This window comes from Hippopotamus amphibius, chromosome 15 (assembly GCF_030028045.1).
Source record: "Hippopotamus amphibius kiboko isolate mHipAmp2 chromosome 15, mHipAmp2.hap2, whole genome shotgun sequence".
Classification (NCBI taxonomy): domain Eukaryota; kingdom Metazoa; phylum Chordata; class Mammalia; order Artiodactyla; family Hippopotamidae; genus Hippopotamus; species Hippopotamus amphibius.
This window is the reverse complement of record NC_080200.1, coordinates 10,546,776-10,552,775: the sequence shown is the minus strand read 5'-3', so window position 1 is coordinate 10,552,775 and position 6,000 is coordinate 10,546,776. Positions and strand designations below refer to the sequence as shown.

Below are 6,000 nucleotides of genomic sequence, written 5' to 3'. Positions count from 1 at the left end.
AAGAAATATAGTCTAAGTTAGTATACAAATCTTGCTGGGGGATGGGGGTCGCGCTAACTCTGGAATTGAGTTGCTAGGCCATAAATTAACTCTGACTTAACTCTGGTATAGGGCTCCACAGTTCATGGTTGAAAACTCCAAATTCTCTGATGGTTTTCAGGAAGGAGTTTTCATAGGCAAAATTTGGGGTGAGGGCTGCAGGATTTGTGACTTTCTTCTGGTGTATGAGGTAACAGGGCCTTGTTCCTGCTTGGCTTCAAGTCCTGCTGTGATCTTTCTTAACTCAGAAACAAGAAAAACATTTCTGGCAAAGCAATCAGATTCTGAGTTGATGGTCAAGGTAGAACTGAGCATTCCCTGCTGAATCAATGGGACAAAGAAGAGTCCAGGGTGTTGCCAAGGTTTACAATGGACATGTAGAAAGATGGGGATGCTATTATTTGAAGTTGATAAGGTGGAGTCAGGAGTTTGATTTGCAGACATTTTAACGCCTCTATAAAAAACCCAAGTTGAGAGAGACTATCTCATTCCATCTGGCATTCAGGGTAGAACTGTGGGGATGCGGATGGAAATTTGAGCCTTGAGTATACAAACAGTACCTAAATTGGTAAGTTTCAGTGCTAACACAGAGATTATGGGACAAAAAGAGGCCTGAAAACTGAGTCCGGAAGCGCTCGAACAATTAGAAACTGGAGGAAAAGTGAGCAATCCCCAGTCAACCCCGCCATGCTTGTCTTAGCTCCAGAACTACATTTCCCAGGATCCTTTCCGTCCTGTACTTCCGGGTTGGTGGCTGGTTATGAAGTCCCGCGACACTTAGAAGGCGGAAGTGAAGCGGAAGCCATTACTCTCGGGAGGCAGTTGCTGCTATACACATGGGCAGAGTAGGGGTTCTACCGCGCCGTCTTCCGAGCTTTCGGTCCGCGCGGCAGACCGGACCTGCCGTATGAACTTCTTGTCCCTTCCGCGCCAGCTTCCGTGACCTCTGCTCCCCGTGATTCTGCCCTTGCTGATGTAAGCCCCGCTTTCCTCTCTTAACCCCTTACTCTCGGCATTCCTGAGGACATGAGAGGCCCACAAGGCAGGGAGGGGTAACGGGGTACAGGGACGTGGGGCCGGGAAGCCCGGCAGCCAGGCGGAGTATGTTTTAGATCCTGTGATAAGCGGTATGAAACGCTGGTGACGAAGTTTAGGACCACTGTATTTAGCGGCGAGGGGGAGGCACTGGTGATCTAGTCCAAAAAACCTGACCTCTTGGGGTGGGGACAGAAAAGCCCGGCCGAAGTCAGTTCAGGACATTATTGGGGGAGGGGGGGAGGTGTCAGGAATTGGGGATCGCAAGGGTAAACTACCTACCTTTTACTTTGTGGTCAGTTTTCTATAATATTAATGAGAGCACACTGGTTTTTTTTTCCGTTAGCATTTGTCATGAATGCTTTTTACACTTAAACTTTTCGGCTGCTTATCTTTATTTACGTTAGTTTTGACTCTGGTGTAAATAGCCTATAACTAAATTTAAAAATGCACTTCAACATTGTTGTTTAACTTGAGAATTAGTTCATTAATGTTTATTGTGATTGCTAATATTTTGTGTTGTTTTTTACCATCTTATTTGGTACTTTCTATTTTTTAAAAAAATAAATTTATTTATTTATTGGATGCATTGGGTCTTTGCTGCTGCGCATATGCTTTCTCTAGTTGGGGAGAATGGGGGTTACTCTTCATTGGGGTGCCGGGGCTTCTCATTGCAGGGGCTTTTCTTGTTGAGAAGCGTGGGCTCTAGAGCTCAGGCTCAGTAGTTGTGGCGCATGGGCTTAGTAGCTTCAAGGCTTGTGGGATCTTCCCGGACCAGAGACTGAACCTGTGTCCCCTGCATTGGCAGGCAGATTCTTAACCACTGCTGACCGGGGAATCCCATCAACTGATTTTCTAATGTTACATTATATTTGCTTGCGTAAATAAGTTGGGAAGGATATGTACTATTTTATTATTTTTGGTTTCTGATTGCTAGTATTTTTGTTTGATGATTTGTGTCTATGTTTGAGTGAAAAATTGGCTTGTAATTTTCCTTTTGTGTTTCAGGTTTATGCCAGCCTCATGAAATGGGGTGGGTTGTTCCCTCTTTTTTCTGAACTCTGGAATATTTTGCCTAATAGTAGAATCACTTGTTCTTTAAAAGGGAGTTTTATCAGGAAAAACTACTGGGGTCTGTAGTTTTCTTTGTGGAAATTTTTAAATACATCTTTATTGGAGTATAATTGCTTTACAATGTTGTGCTAGTTTCTGCTGTACAACAAAGTGACTCAGCTATAAGTATGCATATATCCCCATATCCCCTCCCTCTTGAGCCTCCCTGCCACCCTCCCCATCCCACCCTTCTAGGTCATCACAAAGGACTAAGCTTATCTCCCTGTGAATGAAACAGCTTCCCACTAGCTAGCTATTTTACATTTGGTAGTGTATATATGCTACTTTCTCACTACATCCCAGTTTCCCCTTCCTCCCACCCCCATGTCCTCAAGTTCGTTCTCTACATCTGCATCTTTATTCCTGCTCTGCCACTTTGTTCATCAGTACCTTTTTTTTTTTTTTTTTTAGATTACATACATATGCATTAGTGTACGGTATTTGTTTTTCTTTTTCTGGCTTACTTCACTCTGTATGACAGACTAGGTCCATCCACCTCACTGCAAATAACTCAGTTTCATTCCTTTTTATGGCTGAGTAATATTCCATTGTATCTATATACTGCATCTTCTTTATCTGTTCCTCTGTTAATGGACATTTGGGTTGCTTCCATGTCCTGGTTATTGTAAATAGTGCTACAGTGAACATTGTGGTACATGTATCTTTTTGAATTATGGTTCTCTCAGGTTATTTGCCCAATGGTGGGATTGCTGGGTCATATGGTAGTTCTATTTTTAGTTTTTTAAGGCAACTCCATACTGTATTCCATAGTGGCTGTACCAATTTACATTCCCACCAACAGAGCAGGAGGGTTCTCTTTTCTCCACACCTTCTCCAGTATATATTGTTTCTAGATTTTGTGATGATGGCAAGTCTGACTGGTGTGAGGTGATACCTCATTGTGGCTTTGACTTGCATTTCTCTAGCCATTAATGATGTTGCACATCTTTCATGTGTTTGTTAGCCATATGCATGTCTTCTTTGAAGAAATGTCTACTTAGGTCTTCTGCCCATTTTTTGATTGGGTTGTTTGTTTTTTTGATATTGAGCCACATGAGCTGTTTGTATATTTTGAAGATTAATCGTTTGTCAGCTGCTTCGTTTGCAAATATTTTTCCCATTCTGAGAGTTGTCGTTTTGTCCTCTTTTACGGTTTCCTTTGCTGTGTAAAAACTTTTAAGTTTCAGGAGGTCTCATTTGTTTATTTTTGTTTTTATTTCCATTACTCTAGAAGGTGGGTCTAAAAGGATCTTTATGTCCATGAGTGTTCTGCCTATGTTTTCCTTGAAGTGTTTTATAGTGTCTGGTCTCATATTTAGGTCCATTTTGAGTTTATTTTTGTGTATGGTGTTAGGTAGTGTTCTAATTTCATTCTTTTACATATAGCTGCCCAGTTTTCCCAGCACCACTTACTGAAGAGGCTATCTTTTCTCCATTGTGTATTCTTGCCTCCTTTGTCAAATATAAGGTGCCCATATGTGCGTGGGTTTATCTCTGGGCTTTCTTTCTTTTTTTTTTTAAATTTTATTTATTTACTTATTTATTTTTGGCTGTGTTGAGTCTTTGTTGCTGCACATGGGCTTTCTCTAGTTGTGGCAAGCGGGGCTACTCTTCATTGCGGTGCTCAGGCTTCTCATTGCGGTGGCTTCTCTTGCTGTGGAGCGTGGGCTCTAGGCGGGCGGGCTTCAGTAGCTGTGGCACATGGGCTCTAGAACACAGGGTCAGTAGTTGTGGCTCATGGGCTTAGTTGCTCCGCAGCATGTAGGATCTTTCCAGGACCAGGGCTCAAACCCATGTTACCTGCATTGACAGGCGGATTCTTAACTAGTGTGCCACCAGGGAAGTCCCTATCTCTGGGCTTTCTATATGTGGAAATTTTTAAAGCTGTTGTTTCAGTTCTCTAAGAGTCATAGGGCATCCAAGTTCTCTATTTCATTATGGTTAGTAAAATTTCTTCATTCCATCTAAGGCTAAATTGTATTGTCAAATCTATTTATGTGTTAATGTGTTTTAGTGCTTGCTACATGTGTAATTTTTTTTCTTTAAGAACTTTTATTGAGATACAATTGAATACAATAAACTGCATATATTTAAAGTGTACAATTTGGTATTTTTTTCTTACTAGTAATGTATATAAGGCAATCCCAATCTCCCAATTCAGTCCCCCTCTCCCCACTTGGTGTCCATATGTTTCTTCTTTACATCTGTGTCTCTATTTCTGCCGTGTAAACCAGTTGATTTGTACTATTTTTCTATATTCCACATATTTATTTTTCTGACTCACTAGAGTCTTTGTTACAGTCTCTAGGTCTATCAATGTCTCTACAAATGTCTCAGTTTTGTTCCTTTTTACAGCTGAGTAATATTCCATTGTATATATGTACCACATCTTCTTTATCCATTCATCTGTTCATGGAGATTTAGGTTGCCTCCATGTTCTGGTTGTTGTAAATAGTGCTGTGATGAACATTGGTGTGCATATATCTCTTTGAATTATGGTGTTCTCTGGGTATATGCCCAGTAGTGGGATTGCTGGGTCATATGGTAACTCTGTTTTTAGTTTTGCAAGGGACCTCCATACTGTTCCCTATAGTTGGCTATATCAATTTACATTCCCACCAACAGTACAAGAGCGTTCCCTTTTCTCCACACCCTCTCCAGCATTTACTGTTTGTAGATTTTCTGATGATGCCCATTCTAACCAGTGTGAGGTGATACCTCACTGTAGTTTTGATTTGCATTTCTCTAATTATTAGTGATGTTGAGCAGCATTTTCAATGCCTCTTGGCCATGCATATGTCTTTTCTGGAGAAATGCCTATTTAGGTCTTGTGCCCATTTTTTATTAGGTTGTTTGTTTTTTGGTATTGAGCTGCATGAACTGTTTATATATTTTGGAGATTAATCCTTTGTCTGTTGATTCATTTTCAAATATTTTCTCCCATTCTGTGGGTTGTCTTTTTGTCTTGCTTATAGTTTTCTTTGCTGTGCAGAAGCTTTGAAGTTTCATTAGGTCCCACTTATTTATTTTTGTTTTTATTTCCATTACTCTAGGAGGTGGGTCAAAAAAGATTTTGCTGTGATTTATGTTGAAGAGTGTTCTTCCTATGTTTTCTTCTAGGAGTTTTATGTCTGACCTTACATTTAGGTCTTTAATCCATTTTGAGTTTATTTTTGTGTATGGTGTTAGGAAGTGTTCTAATTTCATTCTTTTACATGTAGCTGTCCAGTTCCCAGCACCACTTATTGAAGAGGCTGCCTTTTCTCCATTGTATATCCTTGCCTCCTTTGTCATAGATTAGTTGACCATAGTTTATCTCTGGGCTTTCTATCCTGTTCCATTGAACTGTATTTCTGTTTTTGTGCCAGTACCATACTGTCTTGATTACTGTAGCTTTGTAGTATAATCTGAAGTCAGGGAGTCTGACTCCAGCTCCATTTTTCCCCCTCAAGATTGCTTTGGCTATTTGGGGTCTTTTGTGTCTCCATACAAATTTTAGGATTTTTTTGTTTTAGTTCTGTAGAAAATGCCTTTGGTAATTTGATAGGGATTGCATTGAATCTGTAGATTGCTTTGGGTAGTATAGTCATTTTCACAGTGTTGAATCTTCCAATCCAAGAACATGGAATACCTCTCCATCTGTTTGTATCGTCTTTGATTTCTTTCATTAGTGTCTTATAGTTTTCTGAGTACAGGTTTTTTACCTCCTTAGGTAGGTATGTTCCTAGGTATTTTATTCTTTTTGTTGCAGTGGTGAATGGGATTGTTTCCTTAATTTCTCTTTCTGATCTTTCATTGTTAGTGTATACAAAT

At 40.2% G+C, this 6,000-nt stretch overlaps 1 protein-coding gene across 1 annotated transcript in view; it reads left to right on the top strand.

The window, feature by feature from the left end:
- The first annotated feature begins 853 nt into the window (after nt 1-853).
- The window catches only part of ZNF317 (zinc finger protein 317), a 34,886-nt gene continuing 29,739 nt past the window's right edge, over nt 854-6,000 (top strand). The window contains exon 1 of the mRNA XM_057710132.1: nt 854-1,014. The gene's annotated coding sequence lies outside the window, so the exon portion shown is untranslated. The remainder of the gene's footprint in view (nt 1,015-6,000) is intronic.